Below are 16,314 nucleotides of genomic sequence, written 5' to 3' on the forward strand. Positions count from 1 at the left end.
ACACACTCGCTCTCACTCCCCCATGGCTGCCTCTGCTCATTCTAAGGCAGCGCTGGCAGAACTGTCGGGGAACTGCCAACACTGCTCCTACTTGGAGAGGTGGCCCCTGTGTTAAGGAGACAGTGCTTGTTAAGCAACTTCTTGGGGACATATACAAGCAGATATAAGACAACCTAAAAAATGGCTGTCCAAAGCAGGGCATGCTTGAGAGTGAAAGGCAGAGCTGAAAGGAATTCCAAGTTGATTTCTAACAGACATGGACCTGACCATCTTGAGCTAGCCAGGGTACATGGTCACCCCACCTACAGGGACCAGGGGCAACAGTTATAGTCAGTCATGTTCTGCTGCCTACCAAGGCCTTGGAGATAAAAATAATGGAATAGGAATTGGTGATGAGGGCTGGAGGCGGGACAGTGATAGTTTTTGACGGAATATTTTTCTTATTTTCCTTCCCTCCTCGAATGGCAACAACGGCCCCCTCTGTAGGTGGAACTCATTTCATGGTTTCCCAGCTGTTCCTTTTCTTCAAGTGGCCGATTCTCAAACACCCTATTAGCTGATGGGTGGAAGCCTGCCTGGGCCCCCAGGAGTCCCTACCTGATGTCCCCACCCCTGTGACTCATGCCTCAGAAGAATTCACTTTACAAACATTTACTTGGCACCTCGGCAAGGCAGGTGTGAAGTGCAGAGTGAGCAACCGTGGGCCGTGCCCTGGGATCTTGCTGAAATGCAGATTCTTGTACCAGGGGCAGGGTGGGGCCTCTGCCTTTCTGCCCCACTGACCACACTTTTGAATAGTAGGTGGTTTGCAGAGAACGATGTCTGCCCACACCCCAGCCCTTGCGGATCCTCACACAACCCCGGCGGGATGCAGGGCCAATGGGGTCACCAGCGTCCACAGTGGGAGAGACTCAAGTGGGGGCTGTAGCAAGAGGGGTGTGGAGGACTCAGCACCCACCATCGACTTCCACCCAGCCCCGTTTTCATTTATGCTCTGGCGTCCCCCTTCCCAACTGTCGCTTACCACAGTCCTTTTTGAGAAAAATGGCATTTGCTTTTACTGTTTATAAAATGTAATACAAAGAAGCAGCATAATAGAGAGGTGGGGTGAAGCTGGACTGCTCTGGATTGACACCCAGGATATGCCGTCACAGGGCTGGTTTTTCCGACATGGAGCAAATTGGTTATCTTCACTTAAACTCAGGTTTCTTAACTGAAACAAAGGGGTGGTAATCCTGCCTTTGGGGCCTGTTATGAGAACTAGAAATCATGTTGTAAACCACCAAAAGATGTATCCAGAGCAAACTAGAGCCTTAGATGGTAGCTGGGATTACGATAGAGGTGCATATTTATTAATCCATTGACATAGACAATCATCACTGAAAACACAGTACTCTAGACCTGGGTAGAGTGAGGCAGGTCCACCCAGGGCTGAAGGAGAAGGAACTGGAATCTGACCCATTCCACCCATGGGAACTCAGGATGGTATTCAGGGTCCTGCTAAGTCACGTAAAAAGTGAAACAGGCCCGTGAGTCCAGAAGTGAGGGCATAATGCATGGGTCGGTGGGTCTCGGAAAGGTAATCCAAGTCCAGTGTTTGGAGACAACAGTCCCTGTCAAACACCTGTGAGTCAAGGTCAGACATTCCTCAGACTGACTCCCTTCTACTACATAAAAGCAAATATGACTCAAAAGTATTGAGTTTATGACTCAAAATATGACTTTAGTATTAATAAAAATGACATTTAAATCTGGAAATTTCAAGTACAGCCATTTGTCAGAAAGCCTCAGTGAAGATAAGCATGATGCAGCTTGCCTAGATATGAAACCCTCACTGCTTTTGATAACAGAGTCAAAGAACCCAACATGGGAATTCGCCTAAATGAAGCCAGCCCAGCTGTTTCAGTCAGTGCACATCTGAGCCAAACGCTCACATACGGAGCAGGGGAGGAGAGCGCATTGTTCCCACTAAGCTTTCATCTCCGCTGGGTTAGTTTTCTCTTACTGCATCCCTGATAAAGTGGGAACATGTGGATCTAACAGCTCCTTATGGGAAGGAACTACCCGAAGCCCCTGCCAGGGAGCCCCATGTGACCCCTTCAGCCTGGGCATGGGAACCTAGCCCTTGTCTCAACCACATTTTTGTTGTGGTTAAAGTGCATGCAGATCTAACTTCAGACCAACCCACAAACATCTTAGAGATACTGGAGTGAGAGGGAGAAAATCTGGAAGGCTGGAAATGAGCAAATGTCACCACCATTTTCCAAAGGACTGGCTTCCAAAGACTGCAGAAGAGCAGACTCCCTCTGATTTCCAGGGAAATCCAGAAGAAGCATGAAACAAGGCTCACAAGCTTTTGGGAAGAAAGTGGTGGTCTCTAGGAGGCAACTCGAGTTCTCTAAGAGAAAGTCATTCCATGCTAACCTCATTTCCTGTTTTGACGAGCTTCACCAGAACAGTCAATTAGGGGAATGCCCCAGAAAGTATGTCTTGCTTTCAGTAGAGCATTTGAAAACCTCTCATCCTATCCTATGTATCTAAGATGCAAAAGATGGGCCTGATGACGATAGGACCAGAAAGACTCACAACTGGCAGGACAACCATCCCCAGAGAAGGCCAACTCCTTCATGGCAGTCCTGCCCACCTCTGCTCCCTCTGCACTGGCTGGAGATGCCAGGACGGACAGGCAGTCCCTGAGTTCTCAGCTGGACAGGTGATTCAGTGCTTTCTGCCCATGGCAAGTGTGGTTTAGGATGACTCTTTGCAGCGCTACATATGAGAACATTGAGGACCCCGGAGTGAGAGTATCAGCCTGTGGCTGGGTCTGCATGAGGGACATTTGGAGAACACAGGAACATTCTTTGTGGAGAGTTACAGGGCTCTGTCCTGTGTTCTGTCCCATTCACCATTTTATTTTGTTAACATTTATTTTGTTAACATTTCTTTTTTGAGACAGAGTCTCACTCTGTCCCCTGGGTAGAGTGCAGTGGCATCATCACAGCTCACAGCAACCTCAAACTCTTGGGCTTGAGCGATTCTCCTGCCTCAGCCTCCTGAGTAGCTGGAACTCCAGGTGTGTGCCACAATGCCGGGCTAATTTTTCTATTTTTAATAGAGACGGGGTCTCACTCTTTTTTAGGCTGGTCTCGAATTCCTCAGCTCAAGTGATCCTCCCACCTCAGCCTCCCAGAGTGCTAGGATTATGGCATGAGCCACTGCACCCGGCCCCACTCACCATTTTAAAGATAACTTGGAAGCAGACATTGAAGGCATAGTTACCAAATTTGCAGATCACACAAAGCTCTGAGGAAGAAATGGCCCCAAAGAATCAAGGCACAATGGTTAGAAACCTGGGGTGAAACAAGAAAGAACAAATGTGAAGTCCTGTTAAAAACACCATCCACTGCAGGAGGACAAAAATCTATGGCCATTTGCTTCAAGTTATACCACTGAGTACTTGAGTATGGCCGGGAGTGAAAAAACAAAACCTTTTTTTTAAGTTCTTTTCAAAATATTGAGGTTTTTCTTGGGGAGCTAGACAAGCCCTATAAAGCCCTCCCCTGCCTATCTTATGGCCTTGCTGGGAGGACAAAATAAGTCAGACACGGTAAAGTGCTTTGAAAAAGGGAAAGCTCCGAAATTCAAAATAGTATTATTATTTGTTGTAAGGTGCTTTCCCTCCAGCCAAAAAAAAAAAAAAAAAAAAGAAGAAAATCTGACAGTCTATGAGTGATAAGCAGAAAATGATTCAGCTTTGGCTGCTACTTCTCCATCTCTACCCCAAACTGGCTGAACTCACTGTACCACCTGACCGAGCCTTACCTCCTCCGAAAGGTAGCACCTCTGCTGCTCCGCTCTTTCAAAGTGCTTCTCGCCCTGTCCTAAATTCTTGGATTACAGTCATTAAATAGTGATTCAGAAAGCTCCCTCCCTTTCCAGGGCTGGGTCTTCAAAGACGCAAACCAAGTAAACCATCAGAGTGAACACCAAGGGACTCAGATCTGGGCCTCAGACTTTCACAGACACAGTCATGCGGCGCTCAGAACATCTGAGAAATGGGTAGTTCGGCGATTTCATTGTGCGTACATCACGGAGTATACTTAGACAAGCCTAGGTTATACACCCATACAACCTGTTACTATATACTGAACAGTACAGGCAATTGTAACACAATGGTCAGAATTTGTGTATCTAAATGTATCTACACATAGAAGTCTGCGACATCACCAGGTGATAGGAATTTTTCAGCTCCATTATAACCTGTGGCACCCGATTGCCTGTGCAGTCCGTCACTGATCAAAGTGCCGTTCCTTACGCAGCGCATGGCTGTATTGTAAATTCTGTTCAATCCTACAGTGCAGTGCTTTGAAAGCATGTCACCTTTGCTGCTCACAAACCCCAGCTTAAAACGTGGATGGAAAATATATTGCAGACACAAGACAGGAGGGCTTTTCAGTCAAGTTAATAGACAGAGAGAATGACCTTAAACTCCCTTCAGATTCAACATAATTTCACTTGGCAGTTACAGGACTCAAGGTTCCCCTAGACCACACTGTCCAGTAGAACTTTCTGTGATCATAGACATGTTCTTTATCTGCACTGTCCAGTCTGATAACCATATCACCATGTGGATATTTAAATTTAAATTAATTAAAATAAAAATGAATTTAAAAATTCAGTTCCTTGGGTACACGAGCATGTTTTAAGTGTCCCATAGTCCTATGTGGCTATGGCTACTGTATTGGAAAGTACAGCTCTAGATCGATGTTTCTCAACCTCGGCTGTGCATTAAAATTTCCTAGAGAAGTTGTAAAAATACTGACATCTGCACCTCCCCGCTCCCATTCTGATGGGGTTGGTCCATGTGGGGCCTGGATTTCTGGACTTTTCATAACTCTTGGGTAATTCTAATGTCTTCTGGAGTCAGAACTACTACCTTAACTGACTAGAACTGTGTAGTCAATTCTGTTTGGCTCTTTCTCCTATCATCCTTGTGGGGGATGAGAACAACATATGGGTTATTTCTGGCTTTTCCTGAGCCTGTGACTCCTATCTTTTTAATGTCATAAATAATCCTAATGAGTATGACTGGGAAATGGGCAGAGGATGCAGTTGAATTCTGCTCAAGAAGACAAGGGAGGAGCAACCAGGGAGGAGACATTCTTCCCAAGGCATCAGGGCAGGGGTTTGTCCAAGAGGGCAGAGGTAGGCGTGTGTGAAGGAGCCCTGGGGCACGTCTGCAAATCCACCATTGGCCCCAGCTCCTTAGCACCCCCAGGGGCTTTGTTCCTGCTGCCTGTGTTACCCTTGTACACTGCCTTCTCCTCTGCTAGAACCCGGGTAAAGAGAGACCAGCAGAGAGGAAAATAATAATAATGAGAAGAAGAAGGTCAGGGCAGGGTGGAATCTTTGGATTAATTTCATCTGGTCTTCATGGTGTTCCGCCGGGGAAAGAGCATCCAGAGATGCTCCAGTGAGGACACATCCCTCCACAACAGGGTGGCATTTAATCTTCCAGTATGTGAGCAAATAAACTTTAACTTGAGGACATCTATCAGCAAGGCAAAGTTTGGTGTCGGATGAGAATCTGACTACCCAGACAGCAGAGAGTTCACGATCAGCCTTTTCTGCTGGATGGTTTCCCGGAGGAAATCCTGGTCCCAACCCTGCAATGCCACTTACCACACTCAGAGGGATTCAGTGTCCTCATCCACCAAAAGTGGTCAGAACAGTGCTCAGCATGGTGGGGTTGCTGACAGCAAGAAGAAGCAAGAAGAGGATGGACCCAGATGACACATAATTTTGACAGAGCATCAGATGCAGGGACAGACTGGGGAAGGAGACAGACCACCATCTAGTTTTCTAGAGCAGAAATTTTAGCAGTAGAGTGAGAGGAATACAGATAATTAATAATTGAATATTCAGGGTAAATGCTGATAATGGTAAGCTCTATGAAGAAAATAAAATAGTGTCATGAGATAGAGAGAAATGGTGGGGAGATGGAGGGATGTCCTAGGACACGGTGCTCAGGGAGGCCTCCTTGAGCAGGGGACATCTGGGCTGAGACCTGGATATGCATTGCAATATGCACTGTGCCAGGCACACAGTGGGTCTTGCTATGGCCATCATGGTCTATTGGTAAACTAATTCTGAGAAGTGTGAAACGGTATGACATGGCCATTTGAAAGTATTCCTTAATGCCTGCTGCGCTTAAAAGTGAAGACCGATGAAAAGTTCTGGAAGGCACCTAATGGCCTCTTTGGCCATGTCCTCAGAAGGGTCAAGCTGTCTTACTCCAGGTTGGGCAAGAGAGTCAGATTCCACAGAAGGAAGGCTTTGACATTTGACCATTTTAAAGAATGCTCAGGTGCCAATTCCAGAGTCTCAGGCTGGAAGGGAAGGTTTAGGAAATCAGGACGTCTTTGTGAAATGAGACGGAGCTGTCCATCCATGATGCACCACTCAGCGCCTCCCGACGCTTCCTGAGCAGACGTGCTGGGAAGCCCAGGGCTGAGTTAACCTCATCCACTGCTTCGTCGCCAGAATCTGGCACACAGCAGCTCGCAAAGAAACCTTTCCGAAATGCCTAAGTGAATGGGGGACGGATGTGTGGAGGGAGGGAGGCAGCCGAAAAGGCAGATGTCTCCCCTGGAAAGTGAGAGATTGGTGGAGATCTTGGGGTCACAGTCTATGGGCCATGATCAGGGTGGGCGTGGAAGGAAACTCCAGATGAATCCCAACATTGCTCTCAGCTGTCAATCTGCCAACACTAACGCTAGAGAGATCTAGAGAGGTATAAGGAGAAACAAGGCGAACGTGGCTGAGGAATAAAAGATTCAATTTCAACACACTTTTAAAGGTGTCATGATGATCTGTGTGGTTATGACAGGGTTCCTTTTCCTTGTGGCCTTATAGAAATTAATCTCAAACACTACTTGATATCTTTTAAATTTGTGTTTAAAGACAGCTAAGAAACAAACAATTCAGTTTTCTTTGGTTTTACTTTTAATGAAGGACAAGGCATTAAGACACATAGAGACTGGCCAGACAAATGGGAAGCCAAGCAGACGAGACCGTGACCAAAGGAGGGCAGACACAGCCCCAGCAAGTGCAGAGGCCCTTAGAGTCCCAGCAGTTGGAATCGGGCCCCCGTGAAAAGCCTTCCCCAGCGTTGCGGCTGTGATCAGCGGGCAGCAGGTAGAGGTGCTGGAGGGGGCTGAGTCCTGATTTTCGTGTCTGTGTCATTTTCGATCAAGTGTGTCATAGGGCTTCCTGTTTCATCTCCCAGTTATTCTGAAACAAAACATGCATGAAAAACACAGGTCACTGCCAACCGCATTGAGAGATAGTCACTCTAGAATATGGAAACTGAAAAGGGAAAGACAGATCACAAATGCCACAGTAAGATGGGAAATAAAGTTTATCAGCATCTCTTTAAAGTGTGACAATCAACAAAAATCGCAGGTGGTGATGATGGTGTGGGGTGTCCATTAGAAAGTAATTCAGGAGGGACTGAAGAGGCAGATGTTCCCAGAGGCCTGCTGCTTAGTTTGGGCCACTCGGCATGTTTACTGAAAAGTTGAAGTCAGTTCTGACTTCATTGCCAGGGTGTGACTCCTGGGGAGCCCTGAGGCTCTTCCCCGATGTGCTCCTGATGGCTTGGCTGAGTCACACGAGAACTTACAGGATGAGCCAGGTGTCTGCCCAGGTGACATCCTGAGCTCCCCTCCCCAAAGGCCCCAAGGAGACCCAATGAGAGGTCACCATGGAATTCCAGCCCAGTGAGGTCCTGAGCCTCCAGCTACCTCGCCTCTTCCCATCTCAGGAGAGGACAGCCTCCCCAGGAGAGGGGGCCTCCCGGGTCCATCAGATAGGAGCAGATACGCTTGGTCCTAGTTGGAGGGAAGGACAGCCGGGAAGCAGAGGCCCCGGCCAAGCAGAGGCCCAGCACGGGGCCAGCACAGGTCCAGAAAGCTGGGATCCCATCAGTGACTGCTTTGCTGCTGAGACCAGTGTGTCTGGCTCCCAAGCAGCAACTCTGTGGAAGATCTTTCCTAGGTCTCCCAAACAAGTGAAAACATACTTCCAAAGACACACAGAGGGTCAGTAGACTCAAAAATACAGATGGCACCATCCCCCCAAAGTCCATACTATAGCCCCACAAAACCAGCTCTGTGCTTAGATCTGCTGCTCAGAAGCACTTGGGAGGAGGCAGTTTTTCCAGGAGCGAGCTGGAGACAGCACTCCCATGAGAGGGAGGCCAAACCCAAGCTATCAGGCTGTTCCAGCATATTCCCTGACCAGGCACTATTGATGGCTGGAGAAAGGATGGGCTCTACCCAGGACCATGCAAAGCTCCTCGGGAACTCTGCTGTCCCCTCCACACACAGCCTGTCCAAGGTGCAACCCTGGGTTCACCATGAAAACCCATTGATCCTGTCCCTCTCCATTTCCTTTGGTTAGTGGCACAAAATTTTGTGTAAAATGAGATGGGAGAGGTATGCAATTTTGGAAAAGCTCCATTCTTCCCCCTGTGATTCATTCACAGTGCACGGTAGCATACAAAAGACCCAGAGATGCAAAGAGATAAAGAAAGCTGTTGGAATGATCATGTGCTTCCCAAACATATTTGGGGCAGAATCACTTTTTGCACACTGGCCTGTGTCAGCAGGGCTGTCGCATGGTGCCAGGAAATGCAGCCTGCTGAGGGCAGAGTGCCCCGCCTGCGAGGCCTGGCAAAGCTCTCCTCCTCCTCAGGACACCGCAGGCCTGCAGGCCACAGAGCAAAGCTTCAGGACATGTGGCAATTGTGACAGGCCATTTACTTTCTGAAACTCTGTATTACTTCTTCCCAGTGTCTTTCCCCAGTGTCTTGCACTTATGAGGTAGCTGATTCACACAAACTCCTGCAGCTTTTATTTATTTATTTTTCTTAAAGGCCTCGTCTGCCAGTGGCAGGGTGACACTGCGCTTTCCGAGAGGCGACAAACCTGGCTCCGTGGTACCCACGCAATCTGGGAGGAACACCGCCTAGATGAATCTGTCGGGAAAGCCAGCTTCCCGTTTTGTGTTCTATGAGCCAGCATTTCCTAACGAGGCTTAAAATCCGACATCTGGGCCGGGATTTCATAATGCAGCGCCTTCCTGGGTGGGCAAAGAGAAACAGGAACTAAGTAACGCATCAGCAGCCAGCATGGGCAGAAGGGGAAACCTGGTTCCTTCAGCTCACCACTGAAATAGAGAGGTGGCTTACCAACCTGCGTGCTCACCAGTCCCCTCGTTGCAGAATGGGACGAAGAAACAAAATGTGCTAGCCCAGGTGGGCTACGGTACGGAACACCCAACTGCAAACCTGGACCAAAACCACGGAGACAGGTGGCTGGGCCTTAAGGGTCATCTGACCTACCCTTCATTGCACAGGTGGAGAAAGTGAGGCACACAGAAGGAGAAGGTCAGTAACCTCCCCAAGGTCATACTGGAAGGCACAGGGCTGGGACTGGAACCTGGGTCTCCCACCTAGTCCCTGTGGGTCAGTGGCCAAAGCTGAGAAGATTCTGAATTCCAGCTCTCCACTGCAAGGCTTGAGACAGCCTGTCTGGGGGATTTTGCATGGATGAATCAAATTTCTGGTGACTCCCCATTGGTCTGGCTGTCTAGCTATCACTGAAGGAACCCAAGACAGTTCCTCTAGGAACTATAAAAGACTTGCCCCTAATTCAGAGCTGATCACAGATACACTTGGAGTGGGTGGAGGCCACCAGTGTTGGGATAGTCCCAAAGGAGCTTCTGGTCACATGTGGGGCCATTCCTACTCCCGGCTTGGCTGAGCTATGCTGTCCCTGTAGGTCTCTAACATTCAGGGGGCTTGTTAGGTCTCCCCACTGTGGGGGACGTAACTTCGCTTCCCTCCAGATCTGAGGGACAGCCTCGGTGTCACACACATCACACTGAATGCAAGCCCTCATTAGCACCCCAAAATGCAACCCAGGCCATCTTCTCGACACTCCCCGAGCTGGCTCCCAAATCCTGCTCTTTCTGTGCCTGACAGCAATCCAAAGAAAAGCTCCTGCCATGGGAAACTGAGAAAGGGGGAGAAACAGCGTCTCAGACACCCACCTCCAACCCCACCCCTGAACTGGGTGGCTGTCCGGGAAGGCTGCTTTGTCCCTGAGTCAATCAATCCAAGCCTCTACTTCCTGGGCAGTAAGAACCAAGGCCCGGGGAAGTGGAGACCACCGACTTGGGTTTGCTGTAACATCCAAGGCACTGCCAATACCTCACTGCCAAGAGGCCACACCGGCACCTCCAGCCACCCACGTGCAAAGACACACCTCAGCTTGTTCCGGCCCCTTAGCAGCACGGAGGACTTCGTCAAGGCATAGGAAAAGGACCAGTGGGGAACTCACAGCCTGTCCCTATCCACTCATGTCAGATTCTGACAGCGTTGGATGCCAGCTTTCAGAGATATCGAAAGAGTTGCCAAGGAGGATGGGGCCTGCTCACCAACACCAAGGTGTTGAGCACTGCTTTTATTTGTCAGGATATTAAAACCTAGAGGGCACACTCAGGAAATGTTTATTGCTTGTCACGGGCTGATTTCAGGGATAAGTGAGATAGGTTTTTTGTGTAAATCATGCTTTTGTGCTGCTAGAGATGTCAGGGAGGAGACTGAGGCACCAGCACTGGGACCCCCACACTTGTCTCTGGTGGGGACACCGTGTCTAGAGCTCCGGTCACGTCTCCCAGAGCAGACTTAGAGGCTTTCCAGGGCACCGCCCCTTAGAGGCTTCTGCAAAATACCTACACGTGGTTCAGGAAGACTCTGAGTCCTTGAGCGGGGACTTTTAATGGCCCTGTCAGCATAGTGTGTCAGTCCGGGGCTGCCCTGGAACACACCCGGGGGCTCTTGGCCACCACCTATTGAGAACATCCCATGTGCCAGCAGCTGCTGCCCTTGTGTGCTTTCATTAAGCCTCACCTGAGCCCTCTTGGGTTGGAGCAATTGGGACCATCGCTATCAGCCAGGGAGGACCCGTCGGGGGAGGTCCACGCCTGGCAGATAAACGGTGGCACCAGCTTCCAACCCAGCGTCTTGATCCTCGGGTTCTGTCGCCTTCCGGGAGACTCAGAGGCTCACAGGTAATTCAAACACCTGAGCCCTGGAGGATCTTGCAGGTTTGCCTGCCTTCAGGTACAGAGAGGCACCCATGACAGCTCCCTCAGTTCATGCCAGAGGTGAAAATAGACAAGGGTCATTGAGCCCAGGGCTGGCCCTAGCTAGATTGTTCCCTGGTCCAGTCATGATACCCTGCACATGAGCCACTAGAAAGTAAAATAAAATCCATTTTTTAAAGAACCAAATCTCAAAAGCATATTGGCAGCATTATAGTCCGGTTGACACTGTGAAAAGTCAGGACTATAGGTAACCTTGCTGGGCAGTTACTGGGAAATGCAAAGAACCTTCTGAAAGGTGGGCTTGACCTCTAAGCTTACGGCAGGACGCACAAAGGGACCTTAGGGAAAAGTGGAGACAGGCATCGACCCCATGGGACACGATCTTCAGGCATCCCGCCACCCCGCCCCAGGCAGTGGCTCTCAGCCGGGCTCTCTGCAACAGCAGCATCACATCAACAGAGAATCTGTTAGAAATGCAAATTCTCAGGCCTGTCTCAGATATTCTAAATAGGAAACTATGCGGGTGGGGCCCAGGGATGTGTGTTTTCACAGCCACAGGTGATTCAGATGCACGCAAGAACCACTGGTGGCAAGTGATATCTGCTCCCGGTGACACTCTTGGATGTGCGGCCGTGGGCGATGGTGGGTTGGCCGTCTACTGCTGTTCACATTTAGTCATCTGTACCCAGGCCATTCCCGGACGACTCACCCCTCAGATCCCCACCACGGGAGGAAAGAGAGAGCAGCCCAGAATCCATCCAGGGTTGTCAACGAGTTCTCAAGGTGACCTGGGGAGAAGGGTAGGCAGGACCCATCCCTTCCACTCCTGTTCCGGGTGTTGGTCCTCTGCACGTGGGGCTGAGCGCTGTGGGGTATTCAGCCTGCACTGTGGTCTCTCCCCAGTGGCCACATTTCTCCTCTAGCCGAGCCTCCCCCACCTCACTTTGCCTTCCTGTCCTCAGCTCACTGTGCTGCCACACTTTGTCTGCAGAGAACACTTGAGGCATGTGTCTGCCAGCACTTCTCTCAAATAGGAGAATAGAAATGTTTTCACCAGCTCAACCCTCCTTACTGCCACCCTGGGGAGGAGGGGTGGGGGCAAAGCCCCCACTCCCGCTTTCGGGCTGTGCTCACACCCACCTCTGTGCATAGGTGGAGAGTACCAGCAAAAGGCTCGTGATGGGACAGGTAGGAGGCAATAGACGACCAGGCCAAAAATAAAAGTTAAAAAAAATAGTTTGTTTATCATTTAAAAAAACTAACCTCATACAGGAAGTATGAGGAGAAGAAGAAGAAGAAGAAAAAGAAGAAGAAGAAAAAAAAAAAGCAAAACACCCAGGCTATGATACTGGAAGTGCCCATACTAGTTACAGATAAAATGTGTGTTCCTCTGTTTCCACATTTGACTTTGCAGGGATGGCGGGAACAGGCAGGATAGGGCACTGGGTGGGGTGGGGTGGTGATGGGGATAAAGCAAAGAAGTGGCTGAGTACACTGGGCACAGGCTTGCCAGGCACAGGGCAGGACTATGTCCCCATTCAGGTACATGTCCCTGCAGGTGGGGCTGTCCCAGTCGGACACGGAGAAGGGGACGTCTAAAACAGAAACTGCTACCTGAAATCCTCCCACGCACTGGCCTCTCCTGCCCCAGGTCCTGCCCCGGTGTGTGTTTCAAGTGAAGAAGCAAGAGTTACAAGGTCACGACCACCTTCCTCCCCGCAGCCCATCCAGACTTGCAGCCCCAGCAGCAGGCAGCTAGGGAGACACCACCCTCCCAGGCCTTCCGTCAGAGCCTAAGGCTGCCCAGACCTTCAGGACAAGCTCAACAGGCAGACTTGCATTGACTGGTCTGATGGACACTAACACGAGGCCACCCGGGGTAGACAGGAGTCAGGTCTAATGCCTCACACAGACCCATCTGCTCTCTGTGAAATGTGGTTCAACTGGATTTTTTAAAATGGGGGTGGGGGACTGACAACCTCCATATGAGGATTGGAGTGGAGAAAAATACTGAGACTAAAGGACATTTCCTCTTTCATAGAACCTTGCAACAGAATAGGAAATAGGAATCCTCCCTCCCCATAATAAAAAATAAATGCAAACACTATACAGTGTGCACACTTTGAAAAGATAGCAACCAAAGGATTTAAAGTCATTTCAAATGCTGTCAAAGAAACGAAATGAAAGAAAGAGAAGAAAGAAAGAAAGAAGGAAAGAAAGAAACTAACTCTGTATACCAAAATCTCAAAATAGAACCAAAACCTGCAAATCATACTCAGGAGTCTATTGTGAACCCATATTTTAACACGCTACTGAAAAGGTTAATTAAATTTTCCTACCGAAACTAAATGTGGGCTGTGAAAGAACATTAAAATGAAGAAAATTTCCCCGTGGCTGCTATTATATTATCACCAAAGCCATCAAGTTTCAGTTTGAGTTATTTGTATTTGTTTGTGAAAACAAAGATTAGATAAGTAGAAACATAAACCTCATACTAATTATTGTCCTGGAGTATCTGATTTTTAAGACAAAAAAATAAGACCACCACAGGCACACACACAAACACACACACACAAGCCATGAAAAGTCAAAACAAGAGAGACGAGGGAGAGGATGCTGCTATCTCGTTCTGTCATTTGAAAAAAATACATTGTCTCATGTGAAACATTAATATTTGTTTACAGTCTGTGAAGATAAAATGACAGTCAACGTGTACTTGGGCTTGTTGAAATTTTTGTCAACTGTATGCCCAGGTAGAGAACTTTTCTTTTAAACTGCAAACTATAATTTTTGTTTTACAGTTGCAAAAGTGTAATAACAGTCATACAATTCCATGTTGAAGACTTGGGAAAAAATGGAATTTAAATACTGTTTTAAAAAATCAAAATATTAGCTTTGAGACATTTATAACCAGATAGAGCCTGGATGAAACATGGGATTTAGGTGCAGACCTGGCTTTTAATTCAAATGTGTCTCAAGTGCCAGGTGAATAGTTTCTTTTCTGAAGTTTTAAAAGAAATCCAAAGATGAAATGGTTAATCAAAAACTATGGGTGAGCAGAAACTTTTCTTCATGTATTTCCATCACAACATAAACACCAGAATAAAAAAAAAAAAAAAATGCAAAAACAGACCTTCAGTGGTCTCACATCACCGAACAGACTGTTTTTCTACCTATTTTGTGTTGCTGCCTTTTGTTATCAGCCCAATCGGCAAATTGTGGCCAATTTTTTCATGGTTTAAGCAGACATTTTGTTCCCAAACTGCTTTCAACATTTTAGCTACCAAATACAGTTTACGAGAAAATGAACAAGCCACAATACAAACAGAAAAAGTACCTCTTCTTACCAAATTAACCCCATTTAAGGTTAAAATGCAAAGAAATAATAATAATAATTAGAAAAAAGAATTCTAGTAAATTCAAATTCTGAAACAACCTAATCGGTCTTTCCTGGAAAAAGAATAATTAATGATTAACCTACTGATGAATTTTGAAACCAACTATATGACATTCCCTGATTCCGACCACCATGACACCATGAAATGCTTTTAATGACACAACATGTAATTGTTATTTTACTAAATGTGTTTTTGTAAAACCAAATATTGTTTGAAGACGCAGAGCAAGACTCTCAAGGAGTCAATTGAACTATGCTAACGTAAAATAATCGGTTAAGCAGTTATTTACTACTGAAAATAAATGACACCCACGTAGTTCATGTTACATATTAATATTGAAACCAAATGGCAGTCTTATACCGCAAATCATTTCATAAAAAAAAATGAAACCGTGTTAAAATGAAAACCCAGGGTTTTATTTTATAAAAGCATTAAATATTAAGATTTAAATGGTGGAAGGCTGACTTGGCTTTTTAAAATTTTGTTTTGCTTAATTACAACAACAAATTGAAAATGAACAAAGAATGAAAGATGCCTTCCTAAAAATTCAAGAACTACTAGTCAGGAGAAAAGCAGAATTTCAGACAGAAGACTGAAGAAAAGTCTTCTCTGTTTGTAATCTTCCCTCATATTTGAAGGCACAGCAATATGTACATTTTTAGCCTTTTAAAATACCAGCATGCCCACACACTGTCTCAGATTAAACCAAGGAGAAAATGACACATTCTGAAACCATTTTCTAAAGCTTCTTTTCCTGATAACACTGAGGCACTTACAATCAAATTAATGAGTTTCTAAAAAGCCCAAACAACTCTCCATAAAGAGACAGAATTGTTCACAACAACCTGCAGATATTTCTAGATTTTTCAGACAATACTTTGAGCATTAGTCCTTGCTATTTACATTTAGAAAAGCTAAGTCATCTTTAACCTCTCCATTAGAAAGAAATACTACTCAGTCCTTTGCCTAATTAAATTGAGGAACACTTTGAAAAACACCAGTAGAGTCAGCACAGTAGTTCTCTCATTTCAATTTAAAAATTAGTTAACTCTTCCCCCCACATTCCTTGCACAAATATGTACCCTCCTAATCTATTCATACTTGAAAATTCTGAAAGTAATAAAGAAAGGAAACATCACAGAGAATAAGTAGTCAGCATTTCTTCTCAAAGTGGATTTCTTCCTAAAACATAAACCAGCAAATAAACAGTGGGAAGGACTCAAAGCAAATGACAAAACTCAGGAAGAACACTGAAAAATACATATTGATGGACAGAAACCTCAGCATGAAGAATTCTGAATCATTGAGAAGGACAGACACACTTGTGCTCAGCTTAAAGACTCCCAGTGAAAGGTCGGCTTCTGGTAAAGTTGAACCGATGACAACATCAGTGGAATAACATCTTCCATTCAACTCAGTGTGCTGTGTTGTTTAACACTACACCTAAAACATGTGACTCAGAATTTACACTTCATTTTTTATGTTCCAATTCTTTCAATATTATGGGACAATTCTGATACTTTAAAGCAAGCAGCCTGGCTTATGTAAGACAACAGCATTTAAAAACAAACAGACAAAACCACCTTGAAAAAGCACTACAATTAAAGATGACAGTGAATAAGAAGACTGTGGCAGTCACCTAATTTGCTACTTTCAGACATTTTCTGTATGAGAATTTTAATCTAAAATACCTGCCCCATCCTCATGCAGCATAATTGAATGTTCACATTCAGAACAAGCC

General features: G+C 46.6%; 1 long non-coding RNA gene across 1 annotated transcript in view; it reads right to left on the bottom strand.

Annotated features, from left to right (window-relative positions):
• Positions 1-6,982: 6,982 nt before the first annotated feature.
• LOC138400226 (uncharacterized) overlaps positions 6,983-16,314 on the bottom strand; it is a 58,574-nt gene continuing 49,242 nt past the window's right edge. The window contains exon 2 of the long non-coding RNA XR_011236223.1: positions 6,983-7,293. This is a non-coding gene — a long non-coding RNA (uncharacterized lncRNA). The remainder of the gene's footprint in view (positions 7,294-16,314) is intronic.

This window comes from Eulemur rufifrons, chromosome 19 (assembly GCF_041146395.1).
Source record: "Eulemur rufifrons isolate Redbay chromosome 19, OSU_ERuf_1, whole genome shotgun sequence".
NCBI classification, from domain to species: Eukaryota; Metazoa; Chordata; class Mammalia; order Primates; family Lemuridae; genus Eulemur; species Eulemur rufifrons.